The 18111-nt window shown below is 42.6% G+C and overlaps 1 long non-coding RNA gene across 1 annotated transcript in view; it reads left to right on the top strand.

Annotated features, from left to right (window-relative positions):
• LOC141085248 (uncharacterized) overlaps positions 1–9773 on the top strand; it is a 314427-nt gene extending 304654 nt beyond the window's left edge. The window contains exons 3-4 of the long non-coding RNA XR_012231245.1: positions 6099–6161; positions 8359–9773. This is a non-coding gene — a long non-coding RNA (uncharacterized lncRNA). The remainder of the gene's footprint in view (positions 1–6098; positions 6162–8358) is intronic.
• Positions 9774–18111: the final 8338 nt, after the last annotated feature.

The following is an 18111-nucleotide window of genomic DNA, read 5'->3' as shown; positions in this document are numbered from 1 at the left end:
AAATGACAAATGCTCCACTAAAGAATTATTTCCTCCTTCATGCATGAGTATTATTGCATAGTGCTTCTAAATGCAAGCAATTCTGCACTTTGCAGCTTGATAACATTTTCAGTCATTCTTGAGGTATTAACACTTTTCTTTCATTTACAAATCATTGTCTTGGAGACCGACCACCGCTGGGAAGCAGTAAAATGTTTGCAGTGCTTACAAGTGTGTGAGCACTGTTTTGAAGCTGATCAGGATGGCTGGAGAGCGTTGCTACTTTCAAACTTCAGCCAGATTCGAAGTTGTGCTTATAAGCCAGACGGCAATGGTGGTCGGTCTTCAAGGCAATGAACGCTAAATAAAAGTGTTGCTATCTCAAGAACAGCTGCACATTTTAGTAAGCGATAAATTGCAAAATATCCAACAATATCCATCTGTGATGATGAGAATAACTCTTTAAAATGATTTGAGTGACTTTCCATTATTTTTTACATGGACAAATGAGCTCCTCATTTTTATGGAAAGCAGCCATGCTTTCAAACAGGTATCATCGGTGTCATGCAGTCTTGTGGAATCCATAGAAATAAAGTTTTGATCATTTATTTACATTTATAAAGTACTACCTTGTCCTGGTATTTTAGAATTGTGATGTCCTTGCCCATAAGTTAAATTTATGACTGTCCCCACTCTTATGTAGTTTTCATAACCTTAGGACCAACATATGCAGTGGGGAAAAAAGTATTTAGTCAGCCACCAACTGTGCAAGTTCTCCCACTTAAAAAGATGAGAGATAAATGTAATTGACATCATAGGTAGACCACAACTATGAGAGTCAAGATGAGAAAACTAATCCAGAAAATCACCTTGTCTGATTTGATAAGATTTATTTTGCAAATTGTGGAGGAAAATAAGTATTTGGTGATTAACAAAAGTTCATCTCAATATTTTGTTATATATCCTTTGTTGGCAATGACAGAGACCAAATGTTTTCTGTAAGTCTTCACAAGGTTGGCCCATTCCTCCATACAGATCTGCTCTAGAGCAGTGATGTTTTATGCCTGTCACTGGGCAACACAGATTTTTCAAATCCCTCCAAAGGTTTTCTATGGAGTTGAAATCTGGAGACTGGCTAGGCCACTCCAGGACTTTCATATGCTTCTTACAAAGCCACTCCTTTGTTGCCCTGGTGGTGTGCTTGGGATCATTATCATGCTGAAAGACCCATCAATGTTTCATCTTCAATTCCCTTGTTGATAGAAGGAAGTTTGCACTCAAAATCTCATGATACACGGCCCCATTCATTCTTTCATGTACACGGATCAGTCGTCCTTGTTTCTTTGCAGACAAACAGCCTCAAAGCATGATGTTGCCACCCCTATACTTCACAGTAGGTATGGTATTCTTTGGATGCCACTCAGCATTCTGTCTCTTCCAAACATGACAAGTTTTGTTTCTATCGAACAGTTCTACTTTAGTTTTGTTTCATCAAACCATATGACATTCTCCCAATCTCTAGCAAACTTCAAACGGGCCTGGATATGTGCTGGCTTAAGCAGGGGGACACGTCTGGCACTGCAGGATTTGAGTCCCTGGCGGCGTAGTGTGTTACTGATGGTAGCCTTTGTTACGGTGGTCCCAGCAGGGCTGCCATTAGGAATTTAGGGGCCCCATACCGGCAAAATTTTCGGGGTCCTCTTGGGACTCCGCCCAGGCTCCACCCAGCCCCACCTCCACCACTCAAACTGTCCACAGTCCCACCGCTCTGTCTTGGAAAAACTCCACGTCGCACCTATCACACATTAACAGTTCCCATCACCAGATCACATATATAGCTGGCAGCTCTTGCTTTGGCCAAAAGATTTTGTTAAGCCGCCACCATAACAGGGTAGACACTTTTCGCCAAGCCCTAGTCTACTTTACCCTATTAAATATTTGTTAAAATATGCAATACAATTTAGGTATATTTTTATTTCTTTTTCAATTTTTAAAATGACCAATAATATCACATACAATGAACAAATACCGCTACACCATGTCCAGACCACATATTGCCACCACATAGTGACCGACAGTACAGACCAAAAGTTTGGACACACCTTCTCATTCAAAGAGTTTTCTTTATTTTCATGACAATGAAAATTGTATATTCACTCTGAAGGCATCAAAACTATGAATAAACACATGTGGAATTATATAATTAACAAAAAAGTGTGCAACAACTGAAAATATGTCTTATATTCTAGGTTCTTCAAAGTGGCCACCTTTTGCTTTGATTACTGCTTTGCACACTCTTGGCATTATCTTGATGAGCTTCAAGAGGTAGTCACCTGTAATGGTCTTCCAACAGTCTTGAAGGAGTTCCCAGAGATGCTTAGTACTTGTCGGCCCTTTTGCCTTCACTCTGCGGTCCAGCTCACCCCAAACCATCTCGATTGGGTTCAGGTCTGGTGACAGTGGAGGCCAGGTCATCTGTCGTAGCACCCCATCACTCTCCTTCTTGGTCAAATAGCCCTTACACAGGCTGGAGGTGTGTTTGGGGTCATTGTCCTGTTGAAAAATAAATGATGGTCCAACTAAATGCAAACTGGATGGAATAGCATGCCGCTGCAAGATGCTGTGGTAGCCATGCTAGTTCAGTATGCCTTCAATTTTGAATAAATCCCGAACAGTGTCACCAGCAAAGCACCCCTACACCATCACACCTCCTCCATGCTTCACGGTGGGAACCGGGCATGTAGAGTCTATCCGTTCACCTTTTCTGCATTGCACAAAGACAAGGTGGTTGGAACCAAAGATCTCAAATTTGGACTCATCAGACCAAAGCACAGATTTCCACTGGTCTAATGTCCATTCCTTGTGTTCTTTAGCCCAAACAAGTCTCTTCTGCTTGTTGCCTGTCCTTAGCAGTGTTTTCCTAGCGGCTATTTTACCATGAAGGCCTGCTGCACAAAGTCTCCTCTTAACAGTTGTTGTAGAGATGTGTCTGCTGCTAGAACTCTGTGTGGCATTGACCTGGTCTTTAATCTGAGCTGCTGTTAACCTGCAATTTCTGAGGCTGGTGACTCGGATGAACTTATCCTCTGCAGCAGAGGTCCTCATGTGAGCCAGTTTCTTTGTAGCGCTTGATGGTTTTTGCCACTGCACTTGGGGACACTTTCACAGTTTTCCCAATTTTTCGGACTGACTGACCTTCATTTCTTAAAGTAATGATGGCCACTTGTTTTTCCTTACTTAGCTGTTTTTTTCATGCCATAATACAAATTCAAAGTCTGTTCAGTAGGACTATCAGCTGTGTATCCACCTGACTTCTGCACAACACAACTGATGGTCCCAACCCCATTTATAAGGCGAGAAATCCCACTTATTAAACCTGACAGGGCACACCTGTGAAGTGAAAACTATTTCCGGTGACTACCTCTTGAAGCTCATCAAGAGAATGCCAAGAATGTGCAAAGCAGTAATCAAAGCAAAAGGTGGCTACTTTGAAGAACCTAGAATATGACATATTTTCAGTTGTTTCACACTTTTTTGTTAATTATGTAATTCCACATGTGTTAATTCATAGTTTTGATGCCTTCGGAGTGAATCTACAATTTTCATAGTCATGAAAATAAAGAAAACTCTTTGAATGAGGTGTGTCCAAACTTTTGGTCTGTACTGTATAATACCACATACAAGGAACAAATACCATGACCAGACCACATATTACTACCATAGTGATTAAATAATATCACATACAAGGAACAAATACCACTGCACCATGACCAGACCACATATTACCACCACAAAGTCACAAAATAATAGCACATACAAGGGACAAATACCACCGCCCCATGCCCAGACCACATATTACCACCACATAATAAGCAACAAAATTGACAGTGCATAGGGCTAAAAAGTAGGTGTATATGGTTTAGATTCAGTTTAGTGAAGATCCAAATAATCATAAGCCCAACACAATTCAAAAATAGGATACACTGACTATAATATATAAAAGAGCAACCAAAAAACAGTGCATAGACATCCAAGATAAATAGAAATCTCATAAATCTTTATTACAGACACAGATAAAAATTGGCATGACAGGAGTGACACAAGGAAAGCGCACAGAGGTACATAGCAACCCTACGGTATATCAATATGGTAAAATGTATCTCCATATATAGTATACACAGGCTGACCAGTCATAGCAGCATAAAGGGTAAAATCCCCAGACCGTCAGGCAACCCAAAAAGGGGTATAGGAAATCAAAATACAGACATAGTACTCATACCTAGACGGGACACTAGACCACTGGCGCAAGGAAAACAGCCCAACGTACGTTTCGGAAGCAAAACCGCTTCCTTCCTCAGGGGGTGTGTCAAAAAAGCCACCGTGTGTACTTTAAATAGGGGTCCAAATAAACATAAGCGCCAATCAGGGGAGCGACCAACCACCAACCCACCAACATATCCGGGCTGGCGCCGACAATGCACGGGGCCGTCTGCGCATGCGCGGGTGACGCGTGCCTAGCTCCACCCCCATCTGCCCGTGGTCTGGCGTCTAACATCACGGGGCCCCGTGCATTGTCGGCGCCAGCCTGGATATGTTGGTGGGTTGGTGGTTGGTTGCTCCCCTGATTGGCGCTTATGTTTATTTGGACCCCTATTTAAAGTACACACGGTGGCTTTTTTGACACACCCCCTGAGGAAGGAAGCGGTTTTGCTTCCGAAACGTACGTTGGGCTGTTTTCCTTGTGCCAGTGGTCTAGTGTCCCATCTAGGTATGAGTACTATGTCTGTATTTTGATTTCCTATACCCCTTTTTGGGTTGCCTGACGGTCTGGGGATTTTACCCTTTACGCTGCTATGACTGGTCGGCCTGTGTATACTATATATGGAGATACATTTTACCATATTGATATACCGTAGGGTTGCTATGTACCTCTGTGCGCTTTCCTTGTGTCACTCCTGTCATGCCAATTTTTATCTGTGTCTGTAATAAAGATTTATGAGATTTCTATTTATCTTGGATGTCTATGCACTGTTTTTTCGGTTGCTCTTTTATATATTATAGTCAGTGTATCCTATTTTTGAATTGTGTTGGGCTTATGATTATTTGGATCTTCACTAAACTGAATCTAAACCATATACACCTACTTTTTAGCCCTATGCACTGTCAATTTTGTTGCTTATTAATTGTTGCTGTGTTATGCACAGGTATTTTGACAGACGATATGGATTTCCGGGCCAAAGAAAAATCTTGGCTCTCGCAAATGGACCAGGTGTTTGGCATGAATATGGCTGGTGTACAGCCGTCGGGGGATATCGGATTAGAGGATAAATTCACTACGGTCAAATCTTTAATAACTAAACGATCTAAAATTTGGTGGAACCGTGTACTCTTGGAAAAGTATAAAAGCAGTAAAATGATTCCGAGAGGTCTTAGAGTGAGAGTTGTACCATCTTTTCCTGTTGAGGATGAAACATTTATTTCTAAATGGGAGGAGTCATGCAATAATTGCTCTTTCTCCCTTTTACAATGTCTGATTGATTACAATACATCTACTATTACTAATTTAGACACATTGATTGATACGGCACTTGGGGAATTCCGTGCCGATTGCCCTATAGATAAACTTCCTAAATTTGAAGGAGATCTTGATAAATCAATGGATATCTTGGTCAAAAAGATTCAGGAGACCCAGGTGTCTAAATTCAATAGGGACATTAAGGACTATCAGTCCAAAAAGATATATCTATGGAGAAAAAGCAATATTCAACAGTCCAGTCTTCGTAAAGCATCCTCCTCATTGTCGGTCTCATCTTTAAGTGGACGCTCGGATATCTCCTCTTCATCTACCTCTGCGATTGATGAGATCTCGAGGCTACGTGATCATACATATCACCCATATAAAAGAAATCTGACGATGAAACGTGACAATAAGGTGATTAATCTAAGCGATGTAAAGTTGTCTGATGCTGATTTGCACCTCCTTAGCAGGGGCCTCTCCTTCTGTCCAGCACCCCATTTTGACCTGTTTGACACAATTAAAGATTTACATTTATTTGCTCGTACATTGTTGTTCAAGAGATATTTTGATAATAATGACATCCGTTCACTTTTTCCCACAGAGGAGGAACAGGAGGCTCTGAATATACTTGAGGAACTATCCACTGAAAGTTGTCCTAATGGAGGTAAGATTCCTCCTTCTATCCGTCCACGGTCAACCAAATTTCCACCTTTTTCAGCTTGTACCAATATTGACATGTTTGTCCGGGTGGTTACTGAGGAGCTCTACAAAATTCCTAGCTTTGTGGTGCATGATAATCTTGGAAAGGAGGAGAGATGTAGATTGGGAATTTTGCAGAATCTGCCTGGTATTTTGATTAAACCAGCTGATAAAGGTGGTAACGTTGTCTTGTGGCCAGCTGAGATGTATGAGAGGGAGGCATTCGGACAATTGAATGTCCATACTTGTTATAGAAAATTGACCTATAACCCCCTCTCTTCATACTTATCTCAGCTGGAAACAATTTTGAAAAGATCTCTACGGGATGGCGTTATCACCAAACCACTATTTTCAGCATTAATGGTTCCTGAACCTAAGATCCCAACTCTGTATCTGCTCCCTAAGATACATAAGAATTCCTCGGTGCCACCCGGACGACCTATAGTGTCTGGACGTGGCAACTTTCTGGAAAATATAAATAAATGGATAGATTACCATCTGCAACCTCTTGTTATGAGCCTCCCTTCCTTCCTCCGTGATACTGGGGATCTGCTGCGCAGGGTCGACAGACTCTGCCTTGAGGGTGATACTCTTCTAGTTTCAGCAGATGTGGAGTCCCTATATACTAACATCAGACATTCGGATGGCCTGAGAGCCGTGAAATTCTTTTTGGAGACTTCTCCTTTGGCTCCCAGGCTTAGGGACCTTCTGCTGGAGCTATTAGAGTTCACCCTCACTCACAATTTTTTTGTGTTCAAGGGGTCCTTCTACCTCCAGCTCCAGGGGACCGCCATGGGTGCGGCCTTTGCGCCCACCTATGCTGGTCTCTTCCTGGGGCTGTGGGAGAGGGACCTCTTTCTGTCAGATGAGGATGCGTCAATGTGCCGCGTCCCCCTTTGGATGCGGTACATTGATGATATATTCTTCATCTGGCAGGGCAGCTCCGTCGACCTTGCGCAGCTTATATCGAAGTTGAACAACAATGACTGTAATATTATACTTACCTTTACATCTGATGCCAATGAATTGGATTTTTTGGACGTTACTGTAAGGAGGGATCCCTATGGGACGCTGCAAGCAGACATATTTAGAAAGATTACCGCGACTAATTCCTTACTGCACGCCTCATCCGCACATCCAAAACATGTCATTAAGGCGGTACCCATCGGTCAATTTTTACGACTGCGCCGTATCTGTTCTACGGATGAGACATTTTTTCATCGTGCGGATGAGCTCCGTCAAAGATTTTTAGAACGTGGATATAGCCGGAGATCCATCAAAATAGCATTCAATCGAGCTAAGCATGCTACTAGGCAGGATTTATTATATAGATCAGGGATATCCAATGCGTCCAAGGGAAATCAAATTGTTAGGTTCATTACCACTTTTAGTTCTAGATCAGAGGCTGTTCGTTCTGCCCTTGATAAAGCATGGCCTATTCTTCGCATTGACCCAGTCATTAATAGGATTACAACAGAGAGACCAGCTATGGCGTTCCGACGGTCTAGAAATTTAAGGGACCATCTAGTTGTGAGCCACTATTCTGGGGGCTCTAAAACTACATTTCTGGACGGTTGTATCCCCAGGGTTGGTTGTTATCCGTGTGTCCATTGTGTTGCCTGCCCCAACATTTTGCGTTGTACTGAATTTAACAACTCGAGTGGAGACCAGGTCTTCACTATTAGACAACGCATTACTTGCACGACTAGATATGTCGTATATTATGCTACGTGCCCCTGTGGCCTTATTTATGTAGGCCTGACTACGCGCCAATTCAAGGTTCGAGTCAGGGAACACGTGTTGGGGATTCAGGCGGCTCATGGCCACACGGATACCTCCACCCTGAGGACTATACCTAGACACTTCAAGGAGCGCCATGACTGTGATTCCACCCTGCTTAAGGTACGGGGCATTGAGGCCCTGAAAATTGATATTCGAGGTGGGGGTCTCTCTAAAAGACTGAGTCAATTAGAAGCTAAATGGATTTGGAAACTGAAAACAGTCCATCCATATGGCCTTAACGAATGTCTTTCATTCGTTCCATTTTTGTGATTTATTTTTTACTCTTTTCCTCGTTTTTCTTCCCCCTTCCCCCGCTGAGGTGCTGTTACACTCTTGGAGTGACATATGTTGTGTCATTTTTAACATTGTTTTTATTTCAGTTTTTTAGATTTGGCATCTTTCTGGCTGTGTTGTCTGGGTCAGAAATATCTTTTGGAGGCTTCGGATAAATGTGGCAGTCTTTCTGATGAATAGGATGATATTTTCCTGTATAAAAAGATGAAGATGTGATTCATTTGCTGCCAGCTCTTCTATTTTGTATGGGTGGACTTTTATGTGGTGGCCATTTGTATACATCGTAATATATCACTATACATACCTTTGTCTACCAACATATTTAGCTATATATATGGGGTTAATTTGTAATAATGAGGTTGACTGAGATTGTTCTATATACCATTTACTTAAATAAACCTTATACAATATTGTAATAACATAATTTCTGGTTTAACTCCTCCCACTGTGATTGTATTGGGATTGAGTATATTTTTATAATTACAGCTTTTGATAGTACTGATGCATGTTATGTATTTTGTTATAATCTTTATAGAACTGGAATATGTTAGGTCATCTTATATCTCTTGTTATCAAATTACCACTATTAATATATTTAGAAGAAAAATAATTTGATGTTTGGTAGCAATTTATAAATTTCTATATAAGTATATTGATGTTTACTATGGTTTGCCATTAGCTATGACCCCATTTAAGATGGCCGCAAACATTTTATGGTCGTCTGCGCACGCGCGGGTGACCCATCTATCCATGATATTGGATATTTGTCCAATATGCTTAATATAGCTATTATGCGATTAAATCTGATGCTTGCAAATATTTGGCGCTTGTTCTGGATAAATATGATGCTAGATACTATGTCTCCTAGTTTGCCATCTGTTATGCCCCCATCCAAGATGGCCACTACTATTTCGTGGCCGTCTGCGCATGCGCGGGTGACGTGTGCCTAGCTCCACCCCCATCTGCCCGTGGTCTGGCGTCTGACATCACGGGGCCCCGTGCATTGTCGGCGCCAGCCCGGATATGTTGGTGGGTTGGTGGTTGGTCGCTCCCCTGATTGGCGCTTATGTTTATTTGGACCCCTATTTAAAGTACGCACGGTGGCTTTTTTGACACACCCCCTGAGGAAGGAAGCGGTTTTGCTTCCAAAACGTACATTGGGCTGTTTTCCTTGCGCCAGTGGTCTAGGGTCCCGTCTAGGTATGAGTACTATGTCTGTATTTTGATTTCCTATACCCCTTTTTGGGTTGCCTGACTGTCTGGGGATTTTACCCTTTACACTTCTATGACTGGTCGGCCTGTGTATACTATATATGGAGATACATTTTACCATATTGATATACCGTAGGGTTGCTATGTACCTCTGTGCGCTTTCCTTGTGTCACTCCTGTCATGCCAATTTTTATCTGTGTCTGTAATAAAGATCTATGAGATTTCTATTTATCTTGGATGTCTATGCACTGTTTTTTCGGTTGCTCTTTTATATTACCACCACATGGTGACTGAATACTACAATACTGATCATTAATAAAAAAAACATAATACTATCACCATAAGTGGCATTATACACAGGAGATCTGTATTTAGTATGCAGTGTCTGTGTAGAGGTAATATAGTGATCAATGACATTATACACAAGAGCTCTGTATACAATGCACAGGTAACAGAGTGATCACTGGTGACATTATACACATGACCTCTGTATATAGTATACAGTGTATAGTGTCGGTGTATAGGTAACACACTAACTCACCAGTGGTGTCTCTAGGTGAAGTCCTTCATTCTTGCTTTTCATCTTTCATCCAGCACAGATCTCCATCACGTCTTCCAGCCAGGACTCATCTCTGCAGGAAATAACACAGCTATCTAGAGCTCCGCTTGCAGAACGCATTACTTATTTTTTCCCAACTTCTGCATTACACCACATGAAGAAAAAAAGGCGACATAGTGTCACTCTGCACAGTATTAGGACCGCCCCCATTTAAAACAGTATACTAAAAAAATTAAATACATCACTGCAGTAATAATATCCCTTAATTATCCTGACCCCTGTGTGTCTCATTCCTGGCTTCAGCCATATGTTCTCCCATCCCGCCCTCATGAGTATGCATTTTGCCCCATATGATCTCCCCATCCTGCCCCATCTGTCTCCATCGTATCCATCCTGCCCCATGATCCTGTGCGATCTGTCTCCAACCCTGCCCCATCTGTCTGCAATCATGCCCCACATCTCCATACTGCCCCATGTCTCACATTCTGCCCCCTCCTGTGTCTCACTGTCACATTCTGCCCTAGCGTCCAGCATTCTGCCCCAGAGTCCAGCATTCTGCCCCAATGTCCAGCATTCTACCCTCGTGCCTGCATTCTGCCCCAGTGTCCAGCATTCTGCCCCCATGTTTGCATTCGGCCCCATTGTCCAGCATTCTGCCCCACTGTCCAGCATTCTGCCCCATTGTCCAGCATTCTGTCTCAGCGTCCAGCATTCTGCCCCCGTCTCACAGTCTGCCCGGGGCCCCCTGGATCACCGCTCTCAGAAATTAAAAAAAAAAAACAAACAAGTTCTTCTTAGGCTGGTTTCACACTTGCGTTTTTTGCGCTTTTTTTTGCGCAAAATACACATGCGTTTTTTTTCCTATACTTTACATGGGTGTGCATACACATGCTTTTGTACGCGTTTGTATGCGCATGCGTTTTTTTGTAATGTGCGCTCGGGCGCACAAAATGCATCCTGTTGCATTTTTTGTGCGTTCGACTTGTCCCAAAAAAACGCATGCGCATGCAATGCGGTTTTTTTTCACCCAACCACCCATTATAGTCTATGGGTGCACTGACAGCGCAAAAAACGCATGCGTTTTTTTAAAAAACGCGCACAAAACCGCAAAAAAACGCACAAAAACGCATGATGTGTTTTTTATGTGCGTTTGCACTACGCACGGTGTGCAGCGCAAAAAAACGCAAGTGTGAAAGTAGCCTTACCTGGCCGTGCTCCAGCGGCGAGGCTCTGTCCCCACACGGCTGAAGCGCGCACTCGCCGGCGACTGACAGTGATGTCAGACGCCGGCGAAGTGCGTGCTGCGGCTGACATCAGCTGCCAGCCTCCGATTGGCTGGCGGCTGTTAACTACGCATGTGTGGACCGGCAAAACCGCATGTCAATAGCGGTTACCTGCCGCAGCGCTAAGGGCCTGGTTTACCTGCCGGGCCTCATAAGCCAGTCAGGGCCGTAATGCCCTGATGGCGGCCCTGGGTTCCTGCTCTATGCAAGTCATTCACTAGGTCTCCCCGTGTAGTTCTGGGATTTTTGCTCACCGTTCTTGTGATCATTTTGACCCCACGGGGTGAGATCTTGCATGGAGCCCCAGATCAAGGGAGATTATCAGTGGTTTTGTATGTTTTCCATTTTCTTATTATTGCTCCCACAGTTGATTTCATCACACTAAGCTTCTTGCCTATTGCAGATTCAGTCTTCCAAACCTGGTGCAGGGCTACAATTTTGTTTCTGGTGTACTTCGACAGCTCTTTGGACTTCACCATAGTAGAGTTTGGAGTGTGACTGTTTGAGGTTGTGAACAGGTGTCTTTTGTACTGATAACAAGTTCAAACAGGTTATGAGTGGAGGACAGAGGAGCCGCTTAAAGAAGAAGTTACAGGTCTGTGAGAGCCAAAAATCTTGCATGTTTTTAGGTGACCAAATACTTATTTTCCACCATAATTTGACAAGGTGATTTTCTGGATTTGTTTTCTCATTTTGACTCTCATATGTTGTGGTCTACTTATGATGTCAATTGAAGGCTTCTCTCATCGTTTAAAGTGAGAGAACTTGCACAATTGGTGGCTGACTAAATACATTTTTTGCCCACTGTATTTGGGGGGGGCACCACCTGTGAACATGACTCCATTGCCACATCAGAACTTGGCTAAGTACATAGACATAGGGACTTATTTCAAAGCATTCATGCCGGAAAACTGTCGTAAAACACTTTGAGCAGTTGCAAAATTTTTGCACAATGTGGAGTTGCGAAAATATTTAACAACTTTTGGCATTTTCACCATAATTTCAAGCAGCTGGGTCAAAACGGGCAGAAGAAGGAGAACCAGGATGGGTCGGGGCATGTCTCTGCCTCCCATCAAATTAATGGAAAGTGGTGGTTTTTATTATGCCAGAAATGTTACTCTAGTCCCTGACAAGGTGTAAAGCAGCGTAAGCCAAGGAGAAGATGCCCCAAGTTCATTAAGCAGTGTGCTCTGCTTAATGAATTTGATGCCTTTTATTTCTGCGCACCCCGCATTAATATCGGAACACAAAATGCCAGTCTTAATGAATCGGAGCCAATGTCTATAAGCGCATCACAAATCTTTTCCAGACCTGATTGTATCCCCAATTGTAATTGTATTGTAATCCCCAATCGCCACAGTTTTAAGCGTGCCCTAAAAACGCATTTGTTCAGACTGGTCTACCGCTTCAAGGCATTAACTTAACTATCCCTGTGTGGCCCATTCAAATTTTTTTTTACCATAATCAGGTTCCCTGCATCATGTTCTCACATGCTTTATGCATTTAATAGCCCTCTGTGTCTGTACTGTTATATACTTAGGCTGATAACCCGCTCATGCAGCATTACAGGAACACCCGATTGTTACACTAGGGCTGGTCTGAAAAATTAAAGCAATTGTTACCATCCACCTTTCGTGACTCCCCTTTTCCTCATAGACTGTAAGCTTGCGAGCAGAGTCCTCATTCCTCTTGGTATCTGTTTTGATCTGTTTATCGTTATGCTGTAATGCCTATTGTCTGTCCATGTCCCCTCTATAATGTAAAGTGCTGCGGAATATGTTGGCGCTATAGAAATAAAATTAATATTATTATTGTATACTTGTTTACTGATACTGATTTATATACATATCTCCAAATCCTTATCATTTGCAATGTCACCATACCATATAAAGAAGAAAAATATTATGTATAATTGATAATTTTGCAAGGTTACAGCAATAAAAAAAAGCGAATCAATGCCACCATCAACTGTTGAGTTGATCTAAAATATCTTCTTAGTTTCTTGAAATTTGCTGATCAGATGCCTTTACCGGACCAATCAGAGAGCACTTCCATTTCTTTATACACACTGGGACTGGATCATTGGATAGTATGTATCCTGCATTGCAAACACAATGTGGCAAGCAGTCTTTAACCTTCACCGGCGGTTTGTTCCATGTGGCACAGGTTTTCCTATAAGCTTTAAGGCGGGGACGGAAATGCATATTTGGAGGACAATTAATAGTGCAACATGAAACAGGGACGCAGACATTGGAGGTTGCCGACTGGTAGACATAACCATCTACAGTATGCAGTCACAGCCATACCACAAAGGCTTTATACAGGCTTCCGTTGTGCTGTTCATGTTGTCACAGTTGTTGTAACAAATACGCAGAGGACGGAAAATTTTGAGTGGATCATTACAATTATCTGTAGGAACAAAAATAGGAAATGTGTTACAAGTCTTAAAAGGTGATGGATTCACAAAAACAATCCACTTTAATTCCATAAATGTTTTACTCATTTTGGCCAAATAGGTTCACTTAGTGGATTACAGATGTCTCCGCCCTTATCCTTTTTTAGATTATGTTAAAGGGGTTTTTCCTTTAAAAAACTTGTTCACCGGTTTCATGTTGTTATAAAGACACAGACTGCGCTACACTCAACATCTCCAGGTTCACCGTTGAGTATCATTGTTACTTCCGATGTCTGGAATTGGCTACGGGAGTAATGTGACATGAATCAGTGAGCTCAATGGTTCTGAGCAGGGTTTCCATCTACACAGGTAAAGCCGTTAAGCTCATTGATTGACTGCCATGCTGTTGGCATGACATCAGTGCCAGAGCCAATTCCAAATGCAACAGTCCTAGTATGGGGCCATTCCGTTCACTGTTATCCACCCCCACGCAGTGTCCACAGATTATTGAATAACCACAGACAACAGGTCTCGGGGATAACAGCTGCTTTACTTCAGCAGAAGTAACTTTTCTTTGCACTGTCTGTTCTCAGCACACATGCTCTGAGAAAAATACAAAGGCACTTTTTTCTTCACTGCACTGAGCTTTCTGCAGCAGTCCTGCTTATTAGGGGCAGGATTACAACTCTTCACTGAAGAGGGGCGGCACCTCCTGGCTTGAGATTGATAGTATGGGCTCATACCCACTTGGAAGAGACTCGCAAGTTTCTTGTGCGAGTCTATCACATGAAAACCTGGCACTGCTGCCGGCACTGGGACTGGAGTGTGCGGCTGCATAGAAATACATATACAGGGGTTGGACAAAATAATGGAAACACCTGGAAACATCAACAAAAGTTAGTTTAATATGTGTAGGTCCAACTTTTGCGGCGATTACAGCCTCAATTCTCCGAGATATAGATTCATACAAGGTGTGAATTGTTTCCAAAGGAATTTTAGCCCATTCTTCAGATAAAACACCCTCCAGTTCTTTGAGCGACAATGGAAGCGCAAATCGACGTCTAACTTGAATCTCTAAAATCGACCATAAATGCTCAATAATGTTGAGGTCTGGGGATTGTGGGGGCCAGAAGAGATGCTCAACTTCATTAGAATGTTCCTCGTGCCATGCTTTAACAATTCTAGCTGTATGAATTGGTGCATTATCATCCTGAAAGATGGCGTTCCCCTCCGGGAACAGTGCTTGAACCATAGGATGCACTTGGTCGCCCAAAATGTCTAATTAATCTCGGCTGTTAATTCTTTCATAAAGTAATATCATTGGCCCGGCGGATCTCCACGAAATAGCACCCCAGATCATCACAGAACCTCCGCCATGTTTTACGGTTGGGAGAAGGCAGTCTGGATGGAATGCTTCTTTCGGATGTCTCCAAACGTACACTCGGCCGGAGGTCAGAAATAGGGTAAATAATGATTCGTCTGAGAATATCACATGTTTCCACTGCTCGAGGGACCAATTCTGGAGGTTTCTACACCACTCTAAATGCTTGGAAACATTTATCATTGAGAGCAACGGATTTCTAATTGCAGCTCTTCTGTGGAATCCAGGTTTGTGCAGCTCCCGACGAACAGTTTTCATGGAAACTGGGTTCTGTAGGTGTTCATTGAGCTCAGCAGTGATTTTCGGAGCCGTCGTCTTGTGATCCTCTCTCACAATTCGCTTTAGTGTCCAACGGTCTCTCTCAGTCAACTTCGACTTTCGGCCAGGCCTGTGCTTTGCTGCGGGCGTTTTTCCTTCTCTTTCAAACGCAGTCATTACTTTGGAGACAGTACTTCTTGACATGCCAAGCATTCGGGCACTTTCTGTTACACTAGCGCCTGCCATACGAGCACCAACAATTTGGCCTCTTTGTAAATCCGAGAGGTCTGCCATTGGTATCAGGTTCTCATCAATCTTCTTACAATTCTGCAAAACAAACAGTTAATTTACATACACATATCACAAATAATCAACTACAAAACATTACCATATGTCACGGTTTGCATGTTTATAACATGTTCAAACATTATGATGCCAAAACGTTAGGTGTTTCCATTATTTTGTCTAACCCCTGTAGCTGCACACTCCGGTCCCAGTGCCGGCGGCTGTGCCAGGTTTTCATGCAAGAGACTCACACGAGAAACGTGCGAGTCTCTTCCAAGTGGGTATGATCCCTATATACTAGTCTATGCAAGTGGGAGGGGCCAATTTTGGCGCCATTTCCGAAGCTCTGCCAACGATGGAGCTGAGCACATGGGTCCCTCAAACAACAGGGGCTATCTTTGTAGTATATTACAGTACAGTTCAATGCACAATTCAACACTGTCTTAAATGAAAGGCTCACCCTATTGAATAAAGCTCTGCTGTGGATGAGAATTTGCACTTATCTTTGCTTCACAGACAGCAGCAGCACAGCATATACCAGGAAACAATCTTTAGAAGAATTCACTGGCAAGATAGAGGTTATTGAGCAGTTCTGAGCCTTGTAGTGCCACAATAGTAGAAAGGCACAGAGGAATATATCCTGTTCATGACACCACTTTATTGCAACAGCCCTGGTGTGGGGCCATTCCGTTCACTGTTATCCACCCCCACGCAGAGTCCACATCCGATTGAATAGCCACAGACAACAGGTCTCAGGGATAACAGCTGCTTTACTTCAGCACAACGGGGAGCTATAACATGGAGTAATGGTAACAGTTCACATGTGGAATCTGCAGCCAGTACAGTTCAGGATTGGATTCTGACACAGAATTAAGGTTCGGGAGCTTTAAGAACCTGTATTAGTTAGGAGCAGTACTTGCAGGTAATTATAAGAGAGTTCAAGGTCTCTTGGAGGCATGAAGGCAGAAGAGGGAATATATGGCAATATTTACAGACCTGAAATCCCATATTCATTTCATCAGCTGGTCACGGTACGTGCAGAAATATACTTGAAGTAAATAACAGATAATTTGCGGTGAGGCGGGGGACCCTCGATTTCCTCAACACGCGGAGCAATAGGTTCTTCTGTACACAATTAGTGCGACCTAATGCTGGAGAAGTATGCCTTAAACCGGACAGCGGGGATCCATGGTTAAAAAAAAGGTTAAAAGTTTTCAGCCATCTTGGCTGTAGAAGTCAAGGGAAGATCCAAGGCATTAGGCCTGGCTGTAAGTATTGAGATGAAGAGAAGGATGAACCTCTAGGCTTGGAGTCTGGAGGGGGGTCAGGAGATCCCTCACATGAGGTCTGCTCTGGGTCACATTTTGAACTAGACTCCTCAGGGAACTTTCCAGAACCCTCTCTTGTCTAGACAGACACTGGAGGTAGCTCCTCCCATTGAACCTTGGTGACAGGGTCACTGACCAATAGGATAACTCTCAATTCTTGTGTCAGACTTCACATTGTGAGATTAATATATAAATCATGCATTTCACCAGAATATAGTGCTGGAACACACCAAATGAAAAGTGCACTTAATAGAACACTGAAACACATACCTGCGGAATATATGAGATTAGTGAGTTTTTGATTAATTTAAACCATATAACAGTAAGGCCTGTTACACACATCCGTTTTTTGACGTCCGCCAAAGTGTGAAAAAACGGATCCGTTTCCGTTTTGCCACAAACGGATGCTACCGGATCCCTTTTTTGGATGGATCTGCTTTAGCCACTAATGCAAGTCAATGGGAAAAAAAACGGATCCGCCAAAAAAAATGGCGGATCCGTTTTTTTTCCAAAACGGCGTCAAAAAACAGATGTGTGTAACAGGCCTATGAGGATAATGTAGAAGTGAGTTGCAGTGTACAGAGGCTACTCACGGTCCATGGTTACTTAAAGGGACAAACCCAGTCTGGACCGGGTCACTACTCAAACAGAGGAGGCAGCGGCTGAGATTAAAAAAAAGCTCTTATTTAAAGCCATGCTGTGTCTACTTAGTTTTGCAATGACTGGGCTATACATACTAATTTGGAGATACCATGTGTAGCATTGGGAGTGTAATTTTGTGTTTATCCAATGTCCTTGCTAAATTAGTAGTGTGGGTGTGTATATATACTATATATTTATTAAAGGTTGGTGGGAAATTTGTTTTTTGGGCCACAGCATATAATGCACAATTATTTTTGGCTTGGTAATTTGGACCTCTTTGCAATTTTTTGTTTGGTTGTCATTGTACTATTTACCAGGCAGCAATTTATACAATTTTTAGAGTCATATGTCCCTCCCTTTCATATTCTGCATCTTTCTTATTTTTTACTGTTTTTCATCATTTGTGATTCAATAAAAATTGACTTTGTTATGTATATCCAGTTTTACTCCTTTTTTCCTGTGTTTTACCTTGAGCAGGGATTTTGTGGTTGATTCA

This window comes from Dendrobates tinctorius, unplaced genomic scaffold, assembly GCF_039654945.1.
Source record: "Dendrobates tinctorius isolate UK_male_01 unplaced genomic scaffold, ASM3965494v1 ptg000028l, whole genome shotgun sequence".
In the NCBI taxonomy this organism is placed as follows: Eukaryota; Metazoa; Chordata; class Amphibia; order Anura; family Dendrobatidae; genus Dendrobates; species Dendrobates tinctorius.
This window is presented reverse-complemented; position numbering and strand designations above follow the sequence as displayed.